The sequence below is a fragment of the Pinus tabuliformis genome, chromosome 4_2, assembly GCF_031772625.1.
Source record: "Pinus tabuliformis cultivar Carrire ecotype Pingquan chromosome 4_2, CPIR1, whole genome shotgun sequence".
NCBI lineage: Eukaryota > Viridiplantae > Streptophyta > Pinopsida > Pinales > Pinaceae > Pinus > Pinus tabuliformis.
The window spans coordinates 386,887,841-386,899,606 of NC_142304.1; the positions used below are offsets into that span (position 1 = coordinate 386,887,841).

The following is an 11,766-nucleotide window of genomic DNA, read 5'->3' on the forward strand; positions in this document are numbered from 1 at the left end:
TACCATGGAGCAAATCAAACACCGAAACAATCCTCTTATGTAGCTCCAAGAAGACTGTGGCAGCCTCATCAACTCGATATGATGCAAGATCTTAATTCACAATTTCAAGGTTATCCACAACAATCTCAAAGTAATTGACAAACTCCCTTGCCTTGGCAACCTTGGCCATCTCAGTCCCAACCTTAAAACCAATCTTGGCAACAAGGTTGGAAAGGGCCTTATAGAGGTAAATCTACCATATCCTCAACCTTTTCCTCACTATCATCAATACCAATATCAATGTTATCCATATCATTCACCTCCACCACAACATCAGTTTCACCCTCAGTTAACCTCAATTCAAATTTTCCCATTACCACCCACACAAGCACCCCAAAGACCCATTCCCACTCAACTACATGCATAACCATTTCAGATCCCCAATAATAGAATACCTCAATCCACTTACAATATTGATGTATTGTAAAATGATTCTCTAGTTGTCATTAAATAAAAACAACTAGAAGAAGAAGATTTAGATAAGGTCAAAGAATCATGGATGCCCATTGATGAAGAGTAATTGTTAGAACCTAAGATTGAAAAGTTTCTTACATTCATATCCCCAGATTCTATGAATGGGGATCACATCTTTGAAGACTTTCATGGCATGATAGTAAGAAGCCAAGGAAGATAAGACTACATTGAATCTTGGTTCAAGACAGTCATCGAATCCCAGTACTCAATTCTTCATTATTTTCTGACATGATCTAAATCAAGGCACTTGGTCTCTCATATACTGGTATATATCAAAGCGTATCTTTCAAACCTGCATATGAGTTTATTTGTCATCACGTTACGCACATGGTTCCATTGGAAGTATTCTTGTACTTGAAGGAAAATTTTGTTTTCAATGTAGAGCAGGACATCTAAAAAAAAATTAAAGAGAAAAAAAATAAGTCCTATTGTGAAAATTAGTTTACTGGTGCAATTGGACATGAGCTTTGTTTGAAAACCAAGCAACTGGAGAGCAAACTTCACAATAAGTTCTGCAATTTCATGATGGTTTCAATATTTTATTATGGTTCTTCAAATCCTTTATGGTTCTATGATCAAGTCGGCTGATGTGGGATTCCTTAAGGCCCACCATCCAACGTATTTTGTCCCATCGACTCCAACACCTTATCTAGGACCAAGATTAGAGATTCTTTTGAGGGCCTTGGAACTTGCATACATTAATGGAAAGCCTCCTCACCGACTCACAATGAGAATACAACAATGTTTATTGATTGCTAGATCTTCTTGGTGGCTCGACTCCAACACATTCATTCGTCCTTGTCAAGATGCACTTAGGTAACTTGACACTCAGTTACATTATCAATGATTTTTCTTACATTGGTTAATGATTTTCATTAGTGATTGGTAATCCAATGATTTCTTTCCATGCTTGAATTCATCACATTCATTCGCATGGTAAAAATTGTACCATGGATTTTGATTTTGATGAAGACTATACGGTTTTATGGAATCAACAACAACTTGCAGTAGTATATTAGTTTATTGTAGCAACATGTTCATCTTTTTGTCATTCAACGACAACATGATGAAGCACTACTACAAATCTTCTTGATTTCATTTCATTTTCCAAGCAAATTACATTAATTTGAAGTCATTATGCATTATGTTTCATGGTTTCTACTTCATCATACATCAAACAGTTCAAATCAACAAATTAGACTTAGAAAAAACAACTTTTAAAATAAATTGACATTTTGTGCAACAACTACGGAAAGTTGCATTCTTTGCAGCTATTTCTATAGCAACCTATTTTTTGGTTGTAGTAGCTTGTTCCAGGGTAGTTTTGGCACAAATATTGCAAGAAATTGGAGTAGAAATAATTTTTTTTGAGACACTAGGTTTTCTTAGAGAATGGTAAATTGAGTAAGATACAAGCATAATTAAAAAAAAAGTGCAATTTCCAAGACTTTTTAGAGGCTTTTTAAGGCGGTTTTTTACTTTTTTCCACTTTAAATATATCAAGATAGGATTTAGAAATTTTTCATAGCAACATATTTTCTTCATCAAAATGGAATTTTGAAGATGTTATATGATCAAAAAGGTAAAAATACATTGTTTCCCTTTTGAAGCACTCAATTTGGCATAAAAATGGGTTTGTGGCATAAATTTTTTATGCAAAATTGGATGGCATGAAAAGTCATTTTCAGAACCTTCAATAACTCAAAATTCAAGAATTGTTCAATGCTAAAATGGTTCTATCCTGATGCCTACAACTCCTATTTCAACTTTTTGATCTTCTACAAAGAGAAACTTGAGGTAAAACCAAATTTTAAACATTTTGATTTATTGAAAATTTTGGAAATTATTATAAGAAAAATATTGTAAACATGTGATCACCCTACATTCCTATTCTACTTTGCATGCATAACCAATCCCACATAACTATTTAAGCCCTCATATCTTATTGGATACTCTACAAACCTTGTTATGGTTGAATCCCATAGTATGATTGCATAATATTTTCCTTCATAAGGTCTTATGTTTTCCCTATTGTAAAAATTAATGTGTAGATTCAAAACTGCTCATGAAATTTTACTAAATCAGAAGAATCAGATACTCTATTGATATGTGGAAGCTAATTCTCAATCGAGAACATATAACATTAATATGCAAGAAGAAACATCACGCATGCACAAAGATTTATCTAGGGGAAAGAAACTGCTCAAAACCCCTCACTATATGTATTGTACTAATCAAAGAAGAGATATGAAATACAATGCTTGCTCAAGCCTTAGCACAACTTGCAAGTGTATAGTCCATCTCTCTGCCTGATTGACTAGTCTACAACTGATAGTACACTACCTTGGAATCTCCATCTCAACTGGGTTTGTGTCATATTTTTTTATGCAACATTGGATGGCATGAAAAGTCATTTTCATAATATTCAATAACTCAAAATTCAAGAATTGTTTGATGCTAAAATGGTTCTATTCTGATGCCTACAACTCCTATTTCAACATTTTGATCTTCTACAAAGATAAACTTGAGGTAAAACCAAATTTTAAACTTTTTGATTTATTGAAAATTTTGGAAATTATAATAAGAAAAATATTGTAAACATGTGATCAACCTTCATTCCTATTCTACTTTGCATGCATAACCAATCCCACATAACTGTTTCAACCCTCATAGCTTATTGGATACTCTACAAACCTTGTTATGGTTGAATCCAAAAGTATGATTGCATAACATTTTCCCTCGTAAGATCTTATGTTTTCCCTATTGTAGAAATTAATATGTAGATTCAAAATTGATCATGAAATTTACTAAATCACAAGACTTGAAGATACTCTACTGATCTATGGAAGCCAATTCACAATTAAGAACAATTACCATCAACATGCAAGAAGAAACATCACACATGCGCAAATATTTATCTAGGGGAAAGCAACTGCTCAAAACACCTTCCTATCTGTATTGCATTAATCAAAGAATAGCGATGAAATACAATGCTTGCTCAAGCCTGAGCACAACTTGCAAGTGTATAGTCTATCTCTTTGCATGACTGACTGAACTTGGCCAATACTTAGCCAATCTTCAAGCTTCCAAGCTCCTATTTCCTTGTGTTGTTCCTTGAGTAATTAGCCCCTATTTTTTAGGGAAATTCCTTAATTAGATTGTGCAATTGATGTAGGTCCATTATTTGACTACATGCACCACTTGTACACATGGGACTAGTCTACAACGGATAATACACTGCCTTGGAATCTCCATCTCAACTAGGTAACTCGGATTTTGTAGTGACCGTCATAAGTTAAAGAAGTTCTTACCGAAACTGTAAAGATTGATGTAAAGATTGATGAAGCTGTGAAACGGTATTAATCTATTTGATGGAGTACTTACCTGATCTGCCACTGATGGAGTACTTACCTGATCTGCCACTGCTGTTGCGCTGATCTGCTGCAGAACTTCTCTCGTTACCGAATGACCAAACCACCCAGCCGAACCGAGTATGCCTGGATACTCAATCCAGTATGCCTCTCAACCGAAGCATACCGTTCCCCCGTGCCCAGAGACTTCAAAACAAGTAAGGCTCAATAGTTCCGAATTACAAACAGTATGGATAATTTCCCTTCCTTCAGCACTCTCCTTCGTCCTTCAACAGCCCCCGGTTCAGTTTTCCCACTCACAGTCCATCCCCCTTCACAGGCATCGAACCCCCCTTTAAATAGCAGAGGTTCCTTCCTCTCTACGCATCTGCTCACCGCCTTTATGGAAGGATAAGATTTTGTTAGGCGGTGGCTGCTTTGTCATCATATCTACCTTTAATTGAATTAGATCCTCACCATACCGAATGGTGTCATATTAGTTATGACAGTTGGTACTTTATTTTATAATTTAGTATAAGACCATGATGATTTTAAATATTACAATTTACTTTATGTTTTATAAAATGTCAAGTTTAATCATAAGGTATATATGGTTTAGTTTATTAGTACACATTTTGGGGGGTTATATATGTAACATATGAATAACCTCAACTATATTTCTTACTGAGTGTGTATTCTTCCATTTACGAGAATTAGGCATTTAATTTACACCTTTGATAATTAATTCATTTATCTCAAATTTAGACATTCTCCATGAATAGTCGATATATAGTCGATGTGTATATATATTTATATATACTAGTGCAATGTATATGATGCATGCATATGTAGCTACCATATGCAGGCCTCACATGCATGCTAATATTAATATGTTGCTCGTGATTTGAGATGGGTTGTTACATACACCCCTCCTTCAAAAGAACTTCGTCCCGAAGTTAAGGGTTTATAAAGTGTATTGATAATTCCTTTAAGGTATGTAAGGATTGTATTATGTGATTGAAAATTTTTTTTTTTCATTTATACTCGTGAGGACACTTTAAAATTTGAGATTTTGAACGCTGATAGATTTCCTATTTTAATAGTCATGCCTTGCCCAATCCAGGTTCCCAAGCTATGCTAAATCATCCTATCCTTCCTAATCTCTTCCGCTCCCATCCTATCCGTCCTCTACTGGAGTATGCCATGGCGTCAGCTATACTGACCTAACCATGCATAAACTCTAAGGATGGCAGCGTCGACTATATCGACCTGATTTCCCAGTAGGCATCCGGCAATCATCATCACACGTCTAGGGGAGCGTGACTCGCACAATCCTCCCATGATCCCAGGTTTTCAGAGGATAAACGGTGGGCAACACCTCCACCCCTCCCAGTAGAATCAGGGTTAATACCCTTTCATGGAATCTCTTTGAGCCTTAATTGTTCTGAAGTTTCTGTCATCACGTGGTCATTTGGTAACGGATTTTATCTGCAATCATGCCACATTCGGTACCTTTTATCTGCAATCATAAACACTTGTCCATGCATTTATAACATGCGCATTAATATTTTCAAACAAAACACCTAACATATGTATATTTCATACATGTCATTTAAAGTTTAACATACCTTGTCATAATCTATTCATGTCATTAGCTTTCATATTTACCATATAATCATTCTTTCGTGTATTGCTTTGTGCATAAAACTCATTACTTTAAATTGCTAACTGACACTTGATGTTCATCTTACGAGCACAAATCGTTATGTTCCAAACTTTCATTGATCTGTATGTGTTTGCTCAGTAACAACTAACTGGGTTATTGTCTTACTTGGTAACGAATGCATCATATGGACAGTCATTAGCAAGGACAAATCTCAATTCCTTCTTTTACAATAATGTTAATTGGTGTATTCTTTTATATATAACTGCTTGAAATACCTAGCTCAAGTATGGTATGCAACACATTTTGGGAACATATTTTGTACTCGACATTTCTTTTAACAATACTACACCGAACACTGCTCTATGTTTAAATGGTAGTACTCTTCCAACACTTTGGCCCTATAGGTTGAATTTAGGCTCACGGAACCTTTGCTCAGGTTGTATTCATCACTTATCTTATTGCTAAATTAGTTCTGAATGTTTGCGTAGTAACCGTTCCTATTGACTGATTCACTACCAAGGAGTTGATATTCATGCCAAGTGAACTACTGTTTCCAGATCTTTTGCCAGCGCACATTCCAGGGTCCGAACTTAAGTTCTATGCATTATACTAGTTACTTTTATGCTTCTACATGAATGAGTTAATGGCTGTTTGCAATTCTGAGTTAGTTCCTCATCACATGGTGTTTAATAACAGTGTATCCCTTGTTGAATAATTGTGAATGGTGTATATAACCGCTTGAGCTCAATTGGTTGGTTCTGTTATCATTTTAACTGAAAGTATAGTGGAAAACTGCTTACCTATAGCTAACAGATAACAACTTATGTGCAAAAAGGGATCACTGTAACCTTCACACAGCACTTCAGAAATTTATTAGAAACTAAGAGAATATACAGGAGGGAATTCTACATCTTTTACTGTGGTATAGATAATAACATGGCTAAATTATGTATAACAGCTGGGGTAATTTTGAGTGAGGAAGATACTATATGTGACTCTTTAGAGGCCTCATTGAATGTTATTTGACCACAGTATATATATTTTCTGAAGTAAAACTATTAAGAAAACACTTACAGAAGTTTTCATACGAACTTGAAGAAAGGTCTCATAGAAGGACTTTATACAAACTCAATTATTAAGGAGGAATATCTACGAGTTTGTAGTAGAGTAGAATTTTCATCACATCTCAGCAAAATATCTTAGAGATTGAAATGTCCCGAACAATAACTACAGGAGCAAATAACAAAAGACTGTATTAACTGTATTCAAATGCACCAGCAGTAGAATGTGTGAGGTTTAAGGTTTATGTGATGGTTCTGTTCATGGATGAGGTAGGCATGCAACAACAGAACTAGCCTTTAAACAATTGCTAAAGATGTTCCTAAATCGCGTCAACCCAACAGTGAAGAATATATCATTACAGAGCACCATTGATTATAAAAGGCAAGAGCAGATTCTAACCATTCAACAACTTGTGGTTTCTATGCAAGGTAGAGGAAGACAGGTTGAGGAGTGAGTCCCTTAGTAATATCTAGAAGCTTGTAAGAATATAAACATCATTTACCACTTGATTGTTATTGGAGCATAAATAATAATAACAACGAATCTATCTAAGCAAAATTTACAATTACAAGAGACTAAGCATAATATCAAAATATTCAAGAAAGTACTTATCTCTAGAGAATACGTCAACTCCTTTTCGTTCAACTCTCCTGCAAACTACTTTCTTTTATCAATTCATCAGAAGTAATTGTGTATCTAAGATAATATATGAGGGCTCAGTTATATCCATTTCCACAGTGTTTTCCTTCCCCTTGTCCTGTTCATCTGCATGCACTCCACTTCCATCTGAACTTTCGGTCTTTTGTTGCTGATATTGATTATCAACGCTTTCATTGTCTTCAGTTGATTTCTCTTGCACTCCCTTTCTCAAAGGGTTCTCTTGCATGTCTTGTATCTTCTTACCCAGTGTGGAATTCCCACCAACTTGCTCAATATTAGAATCCACCTTACGGTTATCTAATTCTGTCATAGGCTCTAACTTAACTCCTGCTTGAGGATCAACACCATAAGATTCTAAATGAGGACTATTTTCTTCAGTCTTTGTCTTCGTGTGTGCATTTTGGAGCACTTCTTCATTGATGCACACTGAAATCTTCACTGTTAGGCTTGCTAACAACCATTTCTTGTTGCCTTGCAGTGTCAGCATCTGTCACATTTGCTCCTTCAGAAGCTTTATCTTTACGACCAGGAAGATTGTTAATGTCATTGCCTTCTACGTTTGCATTATATTCCACAGACTTTTCCTGGATATTTGACTTCATATCCTTTGGTAAACTTGAAATTGGAGAACCAAGCCCAGTTAGTTTCCTGGTCCCTCATTTTATTTCTATCTTTTGCTGGCACTTTATCACAGGTTTTGACTCCTGTTGCTTTACCCTTCTTTTCGTCACATGGCATGATCCCACAGAGATGCTTCCTCACACGGATATATGAACCTGTGCGAGCTGTGTGACAACTGGGCATGTAGATTTAGTGGTTCTGCATCATGGGACTGCCAAATAAACCTCTTTATGAAATTTGTCTCATTTATTCAAGAGTAGCTGCTTTCTTCTCAAATAATTGTAAGGTGATCAAAGATTATAAAACAATATATAGTAAAAGTTTTGTTAAATACTTATCATCCTTGTCTATTATCTTTATTTTCCTTTGGATGCTAAAATTCCTATTGACCTTATCCATTGGAAAAATCCACCTTCACAACCTATGTTCCAGTAAGCCTTCCAAACTTATCTTTGGGATCGTGTCACTCTTTGAAAGCACAAACAATACCTCAAGAAAACTATTGAAAGTTTTAAAAGTTACAAATGATAAAAGGATAGCCAAATATGCTATAATACATCTAGAAATGGAGGGGTTACCAACTTCTATTAATTTAAAATTCCTTGACCATGCTTAGAAGTAGACAGTAGACTGCAAAAACACTCCCTCCCTTGAAATGTAGACCTTATTTTGAATGTGGAAAAAATCAAGAAATTTCCCAACAAGGGAGAAACAAGATGCATTAAGGGCATCCACCAACTAGAAGATAGCAAGGAAGGATGCCAAAAACTTCAAAAGGAAAGCTAAAGGATAGAAACCCACTTGAATTTTATAAGCATATGAGGAAAGGAACAAAAGCATTGAGGAATACATGGGCAGATAATTCTCAGATATCAGCCTAAGAAACAATAAGTCAAGCAAAAGTGAGCTTCTACTTAAGTTGAAACTGAACCCAATCCATAAGATAAGGAGAAAAATAGAAGAGCACCCAGAAATGTTTGGTATAAATATCTGTGCCAATTTTGTAAAAGCATCCTTCAGATTCTCAGTGAGAAAAAGGGTAACTCATAAGAACCATAAGCTATATTGAATGAAGATCAAGAAATCAAGACTAATATTAAAAAAAGTTATATAGCCACATAATCAACATGACAGAGAATTAATGGTTTGTCTAGATGAAAAATGGTGAAAATGCATGAACAATTAATTAAAAATAAGATATTGAAATTAGTTGATCAAGCCCTTCTTTGAGCTTGCATCTAGACGTTAAGAGAGGGGGTAACCACAATAATGACCTGGGTTCAAAACCCCATCAGGTATGGTGCCCGAATTATGTGTATGAATTGGCTGGCTTAACAACCCCCACTTTAAAGTAAAGTGGGGTCGGGTTTACCATGATAACATAGAATTGGGGATCATAACTCCAACCAGATCAAAACAAAAAAGCATTTAAGTCTACCAACAGTTGATCAAGCTAAATTCTACTAATTTGTAATGTGCCTATTATATATCTTTAGATGAAAGTTTTAGATTTCGTTATAATGGAACCACATCATCACTTAGTGAATCGATCCCCTGGTCAGATATATATGCGATGTTACTGTTAAAATTATTTAAACTACTCACAACTTCTGCCGCAAGGGAAGACCTCGAAGAAGGCTCCAGTTAAAGTATTCATAATAACGTATTCGCGCCTAATTCCCAGGCAAAGGTTGTCCCCGCACCATGCCATTGACTTGACCACGTCGGGTACAGAGAATTCCTTCACTTCCACAAACTCCCGGCTTCCATCATACCGATAGATGAATAACTTTTTTTTTTTTTTTTGCTTGTTTACACACAGAAAACCGCGTTTGTCATCCCAAGCATAAAGGGAGGCGCCCTTGGTCTTTCCGATGTAGGCAACTACCTCAAACTCCGGCAGCCTGTGAAGAGTTATCGCATCCGACAGCGAAAGTAGCAGTCTTCGCGAATGCAGCACATCCATGCTCATCACCGCCTTCTTCACAAATCCAACCACGGTTCTCTCCAAGACGTGTGCCTCAGTTATAATGCCACTTCCATCGCTGTCATCCGATGGTATGTTCTGTCTGGACATGGATTCTGGCACGTAGATTCTGAGAGAACCGTCGATGCATCCAAACAGGAGTCGGCATCCCCATGAACCCACGCTTTCAATCTTGGCAGGGCAAACCTTCACTAGTTGATTTAAATCGTAAGCATTGTGCACCATTTTCGTTGAATTCTAAGTACTTTTCCGTTCTTAAATTTCTTGGAACAGTCTTCGATCTGCTGATCCCTTCCTCGACTCACGAAATCAGGCGAATTGTGATGAACAAAGATACATCTGCGGCAAGGGATTGAAGAGTACAGGAGCATCGATAATAGAAATGCGGAAAATAGCTTGTCACAAATATTCACGGCATCGTTCTTACTGCCAGAGCAACCCCTTCATTACTGCCAGAGCAACCCCTTCAATCCCTTTCCCTTTGAAGGAAGGGAAAGCAAAACGAAGTCGGTGAAATCTTATTACTAATTAAATGTCGGCGTATGATGGCTCATAAGAGCCCACGGGGCACGTAATTCTTTACGCGTCCAACAACTATCAAACTCATGTTTTAATTAAACACGCAATCGTTTAGCTGGCATCGGACAAGTCGAAATCCATTGACATGCGTCTTGCACGCCAGCCTCATCACCTGGGAGGGCCTTCGACGCCCCCTATCACTGGCAGCGACGGTTATAAATTATTATCGTCTTCCTTGAAAGATTTCTCTGCGGGCTGCAATTTAACCTATTCAGACGAGGCTCGGACAGCATGTCAGCAAGCTTCGGCCTTTTCCATCGATTACATACAGTGCCACAGAGATGGCTTCTGGTTGTCATAATTCTTTGATTTTGTAGTCTTGAGGCCTGATTCTAGATCCTTGAGAGTCTCGGCCTTTTGCTTCAGAGATGATCCTTTACTGTAGGATGACATGTTTCAGAACTTTGTCTTTTGAGACCTAACTAACTTCAGATTTCATAGAACAAACTCTCGAATTTCTATGGCTCGGTCTAGAACTAATTTCAAACTTTCCTCATAGAGTTATATAACTTGGAGAAAATTATACTTCTGATGCCACATAGGCATAATTTCCACAGAGATTTCAAGACTTGAGTGCCATTAAAGGTTCAGATGCCATCATAGAAGTCACAGGTTTAGATTTGTTGTGTTTGCTTCTTGTCTTTGCCATTTCTTAAGAATTGATGTAGACTGTCCACATAAGATGATCGTGCTGTAGAGGACTCAGATGTCTTGATATAATTATGAATGCTTGTTACTGTAGCCTGCATTTGCATTGTAGTATCTTTCCACAGAAAATGTTGTCACTATCCTAGATGGTTCGGGTGTCTTTAATAGAATGCTCTGACCTGATATGAAAACTGTGTGACCACAGCATATCTTACCAGCTGACCTGAACCATAGGCAGTAAAATCTTCAGATTTCTTACGAAGTCTGCATAGGTTGAATATACGACAGGAAAATGCAAGAAAACAGTGTGACATCCAAAACTTTAAATGGTGGCAAAGTATTGTGCAGTTGTTAATTACTTATCAATGACAGTACATATCATTGGATCTTGAGAAAATTGTGAAAACAAAAAAATGATGCAAGTAACAGAAAGGGGGAAAAACAGCTCATAGATTATTATATCTGCATAAAGATTTTAAGTGATTATTCATAATATTACTCAATAGATAACACAAACGAATAATGTGCGTGGACAGTATGTGACTAGAAAAGGTTAGAAAAAAAAAACCACTTTATATCAAAACTACAAAATGGCGGCATATATTATGTGGAATTCACTTATTCGAAGATAGTTTAGACTAGAAAATTATTTAGAAAGATGCTGAGGAATCAGTAATATT

General features: G+C 36.4%; 1 pseudogene; it reads right to left on the reverse strand.

Annotated features, from left to right (window-relative positions):
- Window positions 1-9,469: 9,469 nt before the first annotated feature.
- On the reverse strand, window positions 9,470-10,084 carry LOC149169583 (vacuolar sorting protein 39 pseudogene; annotated as a pseudogene).
- Window positions 10,085-11,766: the final 1,682 nt, after the last annotated feature.